This window comes from Scleropages formosus, chromosome 4 (genome assembly GCF_900964775.1).
Source record: "Scleropages formosus chromosome 4, fSclFor1.1, whole genome shotgun sequence".
NCBI classification, from domain to species: Eukaryota; Metazoa; Chordata; class Actinopteri; order Osteoglossiformes; family Osteoglossidae; genus Scleropages; species Scleropages formosus.
The window spans coordinates 22,052,535-22,068,395 of NC_041809.1; positions in this window are offsets into that span (position 1 = coordinate 22,052,535).

The window sequence follows — 15,861 nt, forward strand, 5'->3', positions numbered from 1 at the left end:
CGCTTGGGGTGCCTTGCGATGGACTGGGTGTGCATCCTCTCCCTCCAGCCTTCCGCCCTGTGTTGCCGAGTTAGGCTCCGGTTCACCGCGGCCCCGCCTGGGACAAGCAGCTTCAGTCAGTGTGTGTGTGTGTGTGTGTGTGTGTGTGTGTGTATTTCCTAGCATCCTGTGAAGTGATTTTGCTTCTGTCACTTCAGCACCACTCTACACTAAAGCCGCGTTCAGTGTACTTTTAACGCTACAGGTAGAATTGAGTTCCATATCCATGAAAATATTTCACCTCCAAGAGCACTAAAACTCTATAAATCAGTACTCCAGACAAATTGTGTTCCATCAGCTGTACAGAGTTACACTAACACACACCACAGCGAGTGTTTTCTTGGAGACGACTGAGGACCTGAATCAGACAACATAATGCCACACACGAGATATCTTTACCCATACATCTTCTGTGTCAGTGTCTGCTGAACAGCCCTAACACACTTGACAAGCTACCCAACAGGTAGATCTGGCTGGTCAGAAGCATTTTTGCATATATTCTGGGTAAATTATGTTTTCTGGAAATGCTCACCCTGATGAGTGGTGGCTGTGGTGGTCTTGGGGGGGGGCGGTTGTGCAGAATACAACCGGGATCTGATAGTGTCACCACTGGTACTATGTGACCTCCACTCTGCACAACTCCTTCCATCTCTCCTGGAACCATTGCCTGTAACCCTCTGCGACTGTATCTAATGCACTTCCCTGGCAACAATGCAAACAGAGATGTGCATATATGCTTTTGCTTTTCTCAGAGTATTCTATTTGTGTCTATACTTATCTTTTTTAATCATAGGATATTCTTTGTGTGATTTTAAATCTATAATTTGAATGCATGTTAACTGTTCTCACTTTTTTTGCATTTGTGTTTTTCCAGTCTATAAGTTAAGTATGTGAGTGCTTTATCATCTGTTAATGTGAAGGTCCTGCAGAGATTCCAGCACTGTCTCACAGCCCAGTTTGTACTTCTGTAGACCAAGAAGGTCTGGGATCAGATCTGGGCACAGAGGGGAACCACTGAAATGATCCTACACATCCATGAAAATATTCCACCTCCAAGAGCACTGAAACTCTATAAATCAGGACTCCAGACAAAAAGCTTGGTGCTGTTGAAAACCATGAAGCTAACCACACAGATGTGTGTATTTCATATTTTTTCAAAACTTTCAGCTTATGTCATGGAACTGAATGTTTAGCTTTAATTTCTGACTGCTTCTGCCAGTTGTTTTTCTCCTTGCTCTCATATTCCATACGAGTGGCTTTGGTTATCCATCAGTGATATAAATGTGGAAAAAGTCAATGGCACAAGTGAGGCTGTTTGAAAAATGAAATGAATTAAATAATTAGTGCACTACGGAATATGCAGCTCAAAGTATTTCATTTGAGCATGAGACCTAACACTGGATGAAGTAATGCATTTTTGGAATTTTTTATAATTTGCCCTAAGTTAAAAAACAAAAAAAAAAAAAATGATTTGCCAATCCAAGCTTAAACTCTGATAAAACCTCTTCACTATCATTAATTCAAAGCACAGATTATGCAAACTATGAGTGTCAACACTTATCTTTAAAAGATGTTTAAAATAAACATTTGATTGAAATAAATAAATAAATAAAAACTCCAGCGTAATGACAGCACAAAACCCAGAAAATCCTAGGAGCTATTTGTTTCGTTTTCATTATTACTTGGTTAACCTAACAGAGTTTTAAGAATAATGATATCTAAGAAAGTTACTGACAGGAGCTGCCCATTGTCACATCTCATGTGCCCCAAAGGACACCATGTTGTGATTGCAGTCTCACCTTGAAAAAGGACCATGAGGCAAAGCATAGACTTCTGGCAAGAGGGCTCCAGAAGGCCTTCTGAAGCACCGGCAGGTAGTTCACTCTGCAGGATGACTTCCAGTTAAATTTACAGCTATTACAAAATCCTCTTCTTAACGTACTGTACCAGCTGAACTCGCTCTAGTTTTCCTATATATAGGTGGTCCCTGACTTATGATGGGGTTACGTTCCGCAAAACCCATCTGAAGTCGAAAATATTTTAAGTCAAAAATGCATTTAATACACCTAATACACACCTTTGCATGGCTGACTGGGACGTACAGATCGTTGCCACTGACCAACATCACGAAAGAGTATTGCATCGCATATCACTCAGCTGGAAAAAAAAATCTAAATTCGAAATTCGTACTATGGTTACTACTGAATGTCTATCACCAGCTCACCATCATAATGTCGAAAAAATGGTAAGTGGAACCATTGTAAATCGGGGACTACCTGTATTGTACCGTTTACACACACACACACACACACACACACAGTCAAATAACAAGGGATGCCCGTTGAAGTTATGGGTATTCAGCTTCACCAGGAGTTTCATTTCATCTAACTCCTGCATTTTCAGGTTAATTGGTAACTTTCAGAAAGGGGGTGCGGTGGCGCAGTGGGTTGGACCGCAGTCCTGCTCTCTAGTGGGTCTGGGGTTCAAGTCCCGCTTGGGGTGCCTTGCGGCGGCCTGGCGTCCCGTCCTGGGTGTGTCCCCTTCCCCCTCCGGCCTTACGCCCTGTGTTGCCGGGTAGGCTCCGGTTCCCCGTGACCCCGTAAGGGACAAGCGGTTCTGAAAATGTGTGTGTGTGTGTGGTAACTTTCAATTGGGCTTATTGTGTGTGTGTGTATGTGTGTGTATGTTAAGTTGCTTTACTGTATAAATTAATTAATGACTGCAGGTGTTTAGTGCAGTGTAATATCATAAATCATCTTGGATAAAAGGCATCAGCTAAATGCTGCGTGAGGGGGCACGGTGGCACAGCAGATTTGGCCAGGGCCTGCTCTGTGGTGGGGCTGTGGTTGAAAGCCTACTTGGGGTGCCTTGCAATGGACTGGCATCCCATCCTGGGTGTGTCCCCTTCCCCCTCAGCCTTGCACCCTGTGTTGCCGGGTTAGACTCCGGTTTGCCACCACCCTGCTTGGGAGAAGCAGTTGTAATCATTGTATTGTATTGTAAATGCTACTTAATAATCATTTTATGTGTCTTTGAGAAAAGTGTCTGCTAAATGAAGAAATGTAAAATATTTAGCATTGTTTCTTTAATTAATTTCTGCGTTTCAGGTTTACTGTAGCATACCCCATAAGGTGTATGCAGTCAGGGTGTTTGATATGGTTTTTGGCTTTATGCGCTGTCTCAGTAATGCAGAAATGCATCCATATCTTTGGACTGTGATTGAAAATCAGAACACCTGGAGGAAACCCTTGCTTTGTTCAACACAGGGAACATAATAGCTATGAAAGTGAGTGTAGGCCAGCAGCCATACAGAAATTTGTCCAATTGAATGGGATTTCTTGACATTTTAGTAAAACTGGGTGTCAGGAACACATCAAAATTTTTTACAAAAACAAATTGCAATTATGCCTTTGACTTCCGAAAAGTCACCTGACAAAGAATTTTTCAGAAATGCATTACTTTGAATGCAGTCAACATCAGAGCAAGGCCCTTGAACTGGCATTTTTTTGAAGTATGACATAATTAACATGATACCCTTGTGCAAGATGTCCAAACTCTTGCAAACACTCTGGAACATAATCATATTTAATGTAAGCAAGACAAACCCAATGACCATTAAAATAACTTGTTGCAGATGTTTTTGCAGCTTACAGTGCTGGAAACTCCACAGCAATTATTTTAGAAGAGGCCCTTAATGCACATTATCCCCAGCATTTCCAGTTTGTTCAGTGCATTTTGGATTGTCTGTTAGAATTCACTTTCTACATGCCACATGATATATATTTATCAGGAGCAGGCTTTAACGGCCATCAAGATGTACGTCAGGCTTGGTGGGGGCACTAATGTGAATCCTAATACTTTATTTACACAGTTTTCTTTCTCATCCTTCAATAACATTCTGTTCCATAACAGGGAAGCTAGCATGACATTCCAACATCTGGATGTAACCACCATGCCTGTCTGCAAAACAGGGATATAATGACTGGTTGTGACGAGTGGACCACAAGGAATCCTCACGGGATTAAAGCAGGCAAAGTTCTCTCCTATCCTGGACCCCCATTCCTTAGAATGGTGTTGGAAATAGTCGTGTTAAAGCAGGCCCTAAAAAATAAGTGACCTGGGAAGAAACAAGCAGAAATCTCAGCCTGGTCTAAGTTTACACTTGTTTTTCCTCTATAGCCTTCAGAACATGAAGATACAAAGCTGAAATGTCCCTAGAGCTTCTGACTGCTCGCTTTGCAGGAAAACATGATGTACATTTGAGTTCTGAGCGAGCCAGATGTACGGACCACGTGGCAACATGTTTTATGTCTTTGTTATTACATTACGTTATTCATTTTCCTAGCAGACGTGCTCATCCGGAACCACTTACATAGCTTGCAGTTTCACACTCTGCCCATTCGTACAGCTGGATATTCACTGGAGTAGTTCAGGTTAAGTACTGCACTCCAGGGTGGAATAGAAATGTCCCTGTGAGAATTAAAGCCCATACCTCATTTTCTAGAATAAGCTATTACTGTACGATGTCTGAGATAACTACGCCATCTTAAAAAAACTTCTCAGATTAAATGTATTTTATCACATTTTGTTTGTTTTTCCTAGTACACTTAAGAGCATATAATAATTTAGTTCTTTTTTGTCTTCTTTTTTATTTCTATCTTCCAGAATCAGTCCAGAGAAGGCTCTGTCCAAAAATATCCATTATGGACAAAAAAAAGTGGAGATGTGTATTTCTGTAAGGTCAAGTTTGAGACCATAACTCTGAATGTACAGACTAAACAACAAGATTAAAGGGCCAAGGAGAAGAAAGACGTTTCAAAGAAACTTGCTGACAAGAAATGTAGCTGCAAGGAAGAAGAGACATTCTCCACCATCCACAGTGCATCTGTTTCGTCTGCCTATCTGTGGTCTTTTTCAAGTCGTTAACAGCCAAACTGGGTTACTTTTTGGACGGGAACAAAGTTTGACAAAAGCACATTCTCAGGAGAAGGAGCAACAAATTTAAACGGGTTCTATATCATTAAGATGGAAGCCTACTTCAGTATCTTGTCTGTTCTGTTTTCGGTTTCATTCCCTTTAAATAAATGGACGGGATTGTGTAAGGACACAGAAGAGACCGTGGCACTCCCCACCAATGCTGTAAGCCAGCCACACTTTAGACATAGTCATCTGTCGACGCGTCACACTGGCACCACGTCAGTAAATATACGGAATGTATTGCCAAAGCTGCACTTAAACCATGCAACTCATTTGCCGAAGGAACCAAACTCCAGCTACAATAGTATGCCCACCCATGACTAATTTTTTGCAGAACGCTCATGAAAAAATGAACAAATTAATCAAATTTCAACCCAAACGTGTCATAGTTCCTTATCGTTTTTGCATCAGGCTGTCGGCAATGGGAGTGTGCCACCCCAAAAGGCTACCAGCTAAGCCAGTGATCTTTCTCCACGGCGGAGGTCACAAAGCAAGTAGCCCCAGCCCTTCCTCTTACTGTTATGGAATTGGAATTGCTTTGGGTCACAAACAGGAGAGAGCAAATCTCAGACCTAAAAACCAGCTAAAGAACTCCTGTGCTCTATTAAGACCGCATTTGAGGAGAGCAGCTTTATCAACCATATTGACCATTCCAGAAATCTACAAGAAACTTCACAAGTGAGAGGTCTGCCATCTGCTGTCTGGAGTTCACACTGGGACTTTGCACCAGAGGATAAAGGGGGCTGAAATCACAGATAACTACATTTAACTATGAAATCCCCCAGTGCAACTCCAGCCATGTTGCAGGGAAAGTGCACTAAGATATTTCCCTCCTGTACCTGATGTATAATCACAAGTTTCTGCCTTAAAACATCCATACATCAAAAGCCCCCGCCCCCATGCAAAATAAATTGTAATCTGAAAGAATTAATGCAGTTTTCATGGACTCAAAAGCACTTCGACAACAACCTCAGGCACAAGCATCCCTCACATACAAAACATCTGGAAGCCATTACTCGAATAAACAGAAAGATCAGCCAGTGGTGAAAAAGAACTTGCAAGAACAGTATGATAAATTAAACATCAGGACTAAGATGAGGCACTGCCAAGGTGTAATAATCCTGGCTGTTAACATAATGCAATGAAATTTAAAGAATTTCAAAAATTGGAACAATCTAGAAGAATTTCGATCAATAAAATAAGAATGTAGTCTCTAAATCTGTTTCTCCTCCAGAGAAAAATGCTATCAGTAGAGGAGTGGAACACTGGCAAAGCCACGAAATGCCAGTAGTGAACACACTCCTCGATTGCCTCACTTATTTTGGAGGGACCTCGGGGAAGAACAGTTCTCAGGAAGACAGGCATCGGTGCCCATTGGTTGAGAGGGTCCCTGAATTAAAAAGTAAGTATGCCCACAGAGGCTCCATAAAGTAGAGGACAGTGAGGGTGGCAAGCCAGCCGAGCAGATAAAGACCATGCTTTCATGAAGATATCATCTCATCTTGTCTGTTGAAACAAGACACCCATTTGATGGCCATTATTTAAGTTTTACATTCTTGAAAGGAGCTGGGAAAAAAATGGTTGGCTGTATTTCATACTCTGGCAGTAATGTCTGTTACTCTCTTGGGCCCAGTCTGCAAATCTCCAGTTTTGACCTTCCTCCCACAGTCTGCCCCATTTCCAGAGAAGAAACACCTGGTTCCTCAAAACAACGGCCGTAATGCGATCCAATCATTATCCAGAGCATTCTCCATTTGAATGGGTTCTCCTGGCCATATCTTTACTAAAAACTGAGGTCACTAAAGCCCCAAACTGACATTACACTTGGTCTAGGTTCAGGAATCTGTTGGAGAAAGCACCACTGGCTCATCTGGCTGGCCAAAGACCAATTGACAAGATCCATCTGCTGACAGTAGTTCTCAGTTGAATGCTACCATTTAGGGTCAAGCAACACTGCGCTGCCCACTGCCCTGTGCTTGGACCACGCTAACCTACACAATTTTTGTGATGGCTGACAGCAGAAATACTCCTTTTCATTTTTGGAAACGACCAGGGCAGTCTCCTAAGCCTCCCGTGATCCAGGCCCGGGATGAAAAAAGAGTGGCCAAAGGGGTAGGGTAGTACCACATTCACCAATGACCTCATGGAACTGACTGTTTATGACAAGCAATCTTCCCTGTCACATATCATGCTAATATTACTCCACAGATTGTGTTGCTGTTTAGGCATCTAACAATAGCCCCTTGCAGGCTGACCATGTGGTGCAGGGTTCTTACGTCAAATGTTTGGTGTTCCTTTGCATGAGGCAAGAATAAGTGCAGCAGTAGTCTTAAGAGAGGCAAAGTGCCCCTCCCTGAGCGTAGTCTATCAGCAGGCTGCTTGATATAGCGACCTCGCTGTGTGTCTGAGAATGCTCAGCTAATGTGTGAACTGAGCGCAGGTTGCCTGGTCTGCACCGTCTTTTACACATGGCCATGCTTTGAAGCAGCTCGGGACACAGGAATGGCTCAGGGATCTAAGACACGCACATAAGTTCGGCAAGTGAAATGACCTCATCAGAAACCTTCGTAAACCCCAGCCATTCACATTTCTCTCCCATGGTGGCACATCCATATGCTGTCATCCTGCATCTGCAGTCCGTGGACTTAAAGTCTAGAAGACTATAATGATGCAAAACATATTTTGGAACAAAAATGAACACATGACGTAGTGGCTCATTGGATAGGGCTGTCATTTCACAGCTCAAGAGTTGCGGGATTGGATCCAGCGATGGCTCTGCCATTGCAGAGCTTGAAATTCATCCCTGAGTTTATGATGGTTTTTGCTGGGCATTTCAGTTTCCTCCCACAATGTGAGCAAGAGAGTCTGTGTATGTGCCCGGTGATAGACTGGCATTTTGCCCAGGGAATTCACTGCTTTGAGTTCAGTGGTTTGCTGGATTGGCTGCATAGCACCCAGACGCTGTTTGCATAAGCGGTCTGTCAAAATGAATGAAAAAACAAATAACAAAAACACTGCACCATGTTGCACGCATGCTTCCAGACATGGGTGAGCCACGACATGCCAGAGTCCTGAAGTTCAACTTTTTTCCACACCACATAATGTGATGATGGTCCTGATGGCAAATGGGAGCAGACACCGTGGTTCTTAAATGCATGTGGCTCGCAGGGTCTGCTGCTTCCAAGAACATAGCAGTCCATATGCTTGGGCAGCATCCATAGCTGGTAATACTGCTCCTCTTCCTTACCAGGAAGAAGACAGAGGTATCCAAGGAACTTAACCAATTAAGGGACATTTAAGGAAAAAAATCTACACCTAGGCTCCCGTGCACAGCCTTCTTAATGTCAGTGCCTCTGGGAGGTATTAACATTGAGAGTTGAGAATCAGCGTGGGTGCAGATGTGGGTGGGCTGGGGTCGACTGGTGACAGGTTGAAAACACTCAGCCTTCGCTCCTCTCATCAAGCTGTCAACGGTGCCCGCCGGACTGTCTGTGAAAGCACGGATGTCCGCTCAGAAGAATAAAATAAAAGAATATGTCTCCCGGGGTGACAGGTGCAGCACAGGCCGTGCCAAAGAGGGGTGCCAAGGAAGAGGTCAAAACAAGGAGTGAGCCTGCAGCTTCCAAAATCAGGGAGCCACGTAGGGTCACCATTGCCTGCTCAACCTACCCATCTAAGCTGTCGTTCAATTCCAGGCCTATATCATCAGGCAGCGACCCCCTCTGGCTAAAGAGTAACACCACAGGACTGAACCGTGATCTCTTGCAATGTCATAGGTTCCCTGCAGTCCCCTGGGTTCGCAGCTTTTGGAAAAAGTGGAAAAAGCAACAGTGTAGGCTACTACTTGTTAATTTTACAATAAAAATACAGTAATTTTTTTTTTTACTTTTAGCAGCTTTATTTGTTAGACATTCCATCCATTGCTGCCAGTCTTCATCGGTGTAACAAAAAAATGACATTTGCCCATCAAAAGGAAAAAGCAGCTGGTTTAAATCAGGCCCATTCAATATTTCCTCTTTAAAGAAACCTTAGATGGTGCTTAATTTAACTAAAAATAAAGAAAATTGGCCATGAGCATTATTTTAATAATGTATGAATGGATAAATCACTTCTGACCCACTGGGAGTCAACAAACGATACGGCTCAAAACACATCATTTCCACTTTAACCAGGTTACACACATCCATGTGAAACTTCAAAACACTGATCAGATGTCTTCTTGGTTATCCTGAAGTACGTCTAGGGTTCCAAGATGCTTTGCAGAGCAGTCTGTAACACTGAACAACACACACCTTAACAGGAAATGTGGTATTTTTAACATGTACGCATCCCACAAGTCACTCACTGCCTTTGCCACTTAATGCCACCCAGGGACATCCGTACTATAAGAGGGGTACCGCTTATTTACCAACTGTGAAAATAAAAATGTGGCTCAATTAGAACATAATGACTCTGCCATTTTCCAAGAACCATAACAACCTTAATATATTCCTATAAATGGGAGTGCCATTCAAAGCAGCAGGACGGACCAATCTACCACCTGAGAACTGTCAACATCTAAAACAGGAAAAACTTCAGTATGTTACACAGTATTGGAAAAATCTGGATTTTTTCAAGTTGATTAATATAAAAATTGTAACTAAATTAGAAGACTGGAAACACCCCTAATAGCATAATAATGTCTGCCAAATTCGCAGCTTGATATTTATTGGTGCAATCCCACAATGTCACACCATAACCAATTAAAGCAAGTGTTACTGGTGTTATTTTGGTTTGGTTCATTACATCTACAACTGAAATTCTACTGGGGGGGGTGCAGTGGCGCTGTGGGTGGGACCGGGTCCTGCTCTCCAGTGGGTCCGGGGTTCGAGTCCTGCTTAGGGTGCCCTACGGCGGACTGGCATCCTGTCCTGGGTGCGTTCTCTCCCCCTCCAGCCCTTCGGCCTCTGCTGCTGGGTTAGACTTCGGCTCCCCGCGACCTCATATGGGACAAGCGGCTTCGGGTGGTGTGTATGTGTATGTGAAGTTCTACTGTAGCAGATAGAGTGCCTTAGTAAAAGTTGTATATTATGCAAGAAAACTCTGTCCATACAGTTGGTGGTGGATGTTGTCATCACTTGTTTTAACTTTCTCATCTGGATGAGCAAGTAGAACCAGACACCTGCAAGAGCCAGGTTTAAATCCCATTTGATGCTGTAGTAACACTGATCAAGGTACTTATACAAAGTTTATCCGGTGAAAATGACCCATCTACGTAAAGTGTTGGTTTATTATTAGTATCTTAAGGTTGCTTTTGAGGAAAAATAAGTTAAATTAATGCATAATATCTGCAACATAGTGTATCACGAACTACAAAGGCAGACGGAGTCTATTGATGAGTGCACCTCACCAGCCCAGTTGAGCACACAGACTTGTTGAAGATCCCAGCTGTTTTTCTCCAGCTGTCTGCATGCGGCTGGTCTCTGCAACCTACATCTCTCACAGAACTGCCAGCACTATTACTTTGTTGTCATAGATGGTGGAGATGTGCAGCATCATGCAAGCACCATGCACAAAAAAACACAAGTGACAATGATGACATTCATCCCATGAACCGTGACTCACAAACTGTTTCTACACTGTTTTTCTCCTATTTGCTTTCACCGCAGGATAATGGACGTTAACTATAGGCAATTATCCTAAGGCTTATGCAATTCTCAGTGGTCTGGAGCCATCCCAAAAGCTTATGGCACTAAATTAGTCAGGGTACGCACCAGACGGGACACCAGTCCATCAAAGCCCAAATAAACAGAATGAGCTAATCTTCCTGCTCACAATAACTTTTCTAGGGAAGGACCAGAAGTGACTCACTTCTCTTTTCATACCCTTCCTGAGAAAATACTGAATCTACTTCACAGTATTCATATGCATAATAAACTAAAGTAGCAAACATAAAGGTGTTCATCACGCATAGGGTGGAACTGGCGTTGGATTTAGAAAGCGGATGGAACGCCGATATTCTGCCTCTGGGCCCTTCCTCAGCTGTTGTGTTACTGGACTAGCAAGAGGTAACACCCATAAACATGATCGCTCCCTCGGGTCAAACAAACCAATACTATCCCGAAAGCGGCTTGTGTATTTTAGCATGTAGCATTGCCCCTGTTTACCTCGGTCAGCGGTAACTTAAGTGTCTTATTTTTGCCATATCAATGACATTATGTGATCTATTAAAAACACTTGTGACGTTATATAAGCCTCGGTCAAAACACTGGCTTATTTATTAGGTGTCTCTTGCAAAAGGTTTCGGAAATCTCTGAAAAGAGTGGAGGAATCCCACGCTAAAGAGCAGGTCAAGTGATGCACCTAAAATATGCAATGCATCTTAATGCATCTAAACATCCATCGTCTCCAGTTGCGCACTCAGTAACAGATGTACTGGAGGAGGATCAGTGTCAAAACAAGAAAAAAAGAACCTAATCCAACTAATCCTTACGTGTCACAGACTGAATCCCCTTCATCCTTCCACTGCACACCACTGGTTCTTGTGAAACGAAACACTGTGTACGGAAAACACTGCCAGTCAGCAGAAACAGACAAGTAGCTGATACATAGAGTACCTACGTGCACCTTTACACTCCTGTCCCACGTCTGCTTCAAGCACAGCACAGTGATCCCACACCCATTCCTTCTGCGCATCGATGTTGTAGCTATATACTGCAAACCCTCACACAGGCTGCAGTGCATTTTTTCCCAGCAAGGTAAAACTGCAGAAAATGTTTTATGGGAATAAACTGATAAATCCTACATTTTCTCAGATAAATACAGGAAATTGTGAAGGGGCTCTTTAGAAAAACAGCTACGGAATAATTTTGACTTGATTGGAGCTACGGAAAGCTTGCTCTATCTTTTTTTTCAGGCTGATGCCCTTTACAGTTTCTCCAAAGAGGAATCTGACCTTTCTGGGCCGCACCATTAACCTTTGTGTGGTGCAGTATTTACCGTATTTCGGTTTTCGACAGAAAATCTGTATTTAAGGTCCCATCAATGAAAAACTGTCACCTTATAAAAATACATACCCCTTTTTCACACATCAGGCTTATTATTCAGAACTATTGTTATGCACACAGGCAGGACACTGGAGGTAGGACCCAAAAGCAGAATCTTATTATTAGAAATCTGACAGGCAATGCAACAATTATGGTCAGGGTTAGGCGTGGGTCAAGGAGTCAAGGCACGAACTTTGTTCTGTAGGATGATTTGAGGTCGAAATCGAAGTGGGGAGCATTTTATACCCTGCCTATTATGTCTTTCACTCTTCAAGGCAAGCAGATGCAAGGCTTCTTCCATAACTAAACTGACTACCGTAAAAACTTCCTACTTTTTATTCACAGACGGTCTCTATCACGTCCAAGTCTTAAATAATACGGCTCTACTACATCACAGCTGAAACTTTATATGAAATATTATCATTAATTCATTTAGCTGACTCTTTTCTCCAAAGCAACCTAAAGTGTTAACAACTGATCCACACATATAGCGGGGGAATTTTTACAGTAATGCAGAGTAATTACCTGGATTAAAGATAGTACCATGGGAGTGGGGATCAAACACTCGGCATACTGTCTGTGTCCTTTTCAGAATGAAAGGCACAGGCAGTGATCTTATGAACTTTATATCTTTTTATTATGAACATCCATTAGCCAAATTGTATGTGAAAGTGAGTCACAAGGAAGAGCTCTGCACTTTAAGTATATAAAGATATTTGGAGGAGCAGGAGTTCAACTCTTTGTTTGGGTAGGAGTTCAAAGCAGAATAATTAAAGAATGCAACAAACATTATTGTATTATACACTGCTACTAGTAGGATGATGGTGCAAAGGTAACAGTGTTGTTTACCAAGTATGGGTGGTTCGGGCATAGGCTAAATGCAGGTCAGGATAAATGGAGTTTGCACATTCTCTCTATGTCTGCACAGGCCTCCTCTGAGCGCTCTGGTTTCCTCCCACAGTCCAAAAACTTTCAGGTACACTGATGGCTCTCAACTGCCTGCAGTGTGCGATTGTATGTGTGGCTATCTTGTGATACGCTGGCTTAGCCTTGCACTCTGTGCTTCTGGAATAAGCTCTGAACTGCTATGACTCTGACTTGGATAAGTGGTTAAGGGTACTGAGTGAGTTTTGCACTACTGCTCTCTTGTGTCAAACAGACTGTAGTGCAGCCTTTTCAAGTAGAATAACCCACTCAGTTTCACATGACTTCTCTAATGCAAAAGGACAGAAGTTGTAACCCAAGAAGGATTACAAATAAATGTAAATGTAAGAAGGAGTGCATATTTTTGTGTCCGAATATGAACAGAATGCTAACCTTTAACACCTTGCACTTAAGAGACACAAAGGGTGGGTTTAGAATTTGGATCAGGCACACTCTCATGTCACCTTGAAGGATATCTCTGCAAATGAAGAAGAACAGGATGAGGATAGTGCAAGCATCCTAGTGCTGTTTTCCAAGGGTGATTTAAAAAATTGGAGTAGTCCACATAAATTATTGCTTGGTTCTCCGTTCCATCTTCTCTCCATGTTTTTCGTCCAATTCAGGAACATGTAATTAGCTACAAAGTATCTGAAGTAATCTGCTGATTTTTTTTTAAACAGACTGCAAATGATCACGAAGAAGGAAATTCAAAGGTCAGGGTGACAGTCAGTGAGAAAGCATTTAGAGCTGTCACCTTACAAGTTGAAGGGACCCAGTGTGAATTCCCCTTCTGCTGCATTTACATTTACATTTATTCATTTAGCAGATGCTTTTGTCCAAAGCAACGTACATCTCAGCAAAAGTACAATTTATGCATTACATTAAGAGAAGGAGACATAGCTGCAGACATGAAAGTCTCAAGCAAACCTAGTTTGTTCCCCACCACTTGCTGCACCGAGGTTCATCGTTCAAGTAGGTACATAGGACACAGACAAATCCCGATACCCACACCAATCTTTTTTTTATTAAATATTATAAAAAACACAAATGAGCAGTACAATACCAGAGTAATGGCTGAATAAAGGTTGTATCTGGGGATGCTTCTGGAGTTACGATGCGTGAACAGTTATACCATAGATGATCTGAAGAGATCTTGGGCGAAGTGAATCTGGAAAAGTTGGGTTTTCAGACCCTTCTCGAAAATAGACAGAGTTTCCGCAGTTCTGAGTGACAGAGGAAGGTCATTCCACCACAACGGACCCAGAACAGAGAACCTCCAAGCTTTGCCTTTCGTGCATCATCCCTGAGTGAAGGTCCTTATTGAAGGTTCCTGTAAAATACCTTTCTGTATAGCAAGGCATATAACTGTAAGTGGCTTCACAAACCAAACATTTCATACCTCTTTGGACAATGGTGTCACCTAAATGATGTCTAATAATAAAGATAAGGACCAACCAGCCACTAAAGACTATGACTGAGGCTACAATTCCTTATAGAGGGGTACCTGCATTAAACTACTTCATTGCACAGGTTCACTGTCCCAAAAATCAATTTACTAAACTGACAGAACAGCAAAATGGCATTAAAATGCTCTTCACTGAGAGCTGGGCACTTAACGTAAAAACACATTAGCTGACTGAGTCCACACGGGGTTACAGATCTATGTGATAATAAGAACCTAAATGATTACCATCCCCCTGCAGCTTTCTGCTCTCCTCCAGCTCCACTGCTCTAATCAGCAGCATCTCAATACCCCTGATGAAGACCTCCAGGCCCACAAGGGCAAAGCAACTGAACATCATTTTATGCATGGGTAGAGATGATATTACTGGAAGACCTATTATATATCTGTGACATTCTTGACTGTGTAGGTGTACCGTGAGTGAGTCACCAGTGACTTATTTTCTAATAACATACGAGTCTTTTAATCCTTTTTTAAGTAGGGTGGGGAGAAAGACACTGAAGACTATGAGCAGTTCCCATGTCCTGGGTAGAAGTACATTGTGGCATGCCCAGGCTGATGGAGAGGGGGAGGGACTCGCGACACCTGGGGCTAATAACTACCTCTATTTTAACCCGTGCCTGACAGTGAAGGAGATATAGTCCGAAGGTGAACCAAGATCCAAGCCATACTCCAAAAACCATTACCAAGCTGGTGAACATGCAGAGATCCCATGCATTCACCAGCAAATAGAATAGGACCAGTCATTCTTTGAAGGCCCCAAAGCCCAGCATTTTCCCCTGGCCAAACATAATAAAATTAATGAATAGAAACAATAACATGTTGAGAACCCAGACTACAGCAATCACAAAGTCAGCCTAGGACTGGACCAAACACATTTATGGAAAATGTGAAGCTGTTAAAATATTAAAGAAATATGATTCCATATCGGGGGGCATGGTGGCATAGCAGGCTTGGCTGGGTCCTGTTCTCTGGTGGGTCTGGGGTTCAAGTCCTGCTTAGGGTGCCTTCTGATGGACTGGTGTCCCATCCTGGTTTCAGCCAGTGCGTATGTGCAGGTGGGTTTTCATATCAGGGGGATGTGGTGGCACAGCTGGTTTGGCCACTGCTCACTGTGTCGCAGGTCTGGGGTTCGACTCCTGCTTGGGGTGCCTTGTGTATGGGTATGTATCCCTTCCGCCCTGTTTTTCTGGGCTAGGCTCTGGCTTGTCAAGACCCTGCTCAGGACAATGGTTTGTTGATTTCATATCAATAATTTCAAATATGAGGAAGACATTTCTGGAATCACCTTGGTGATAACTTTGAACAATAATCTGGGGCACTTGCTAATCTTAAATTAAACTGCATCACATGATCTGCTTTTAGCCATCAACGTTTTTTGTGTTATAAAGCAGCCATGACCAGACTGTTGCCAAATGAATTATCATACGCTGG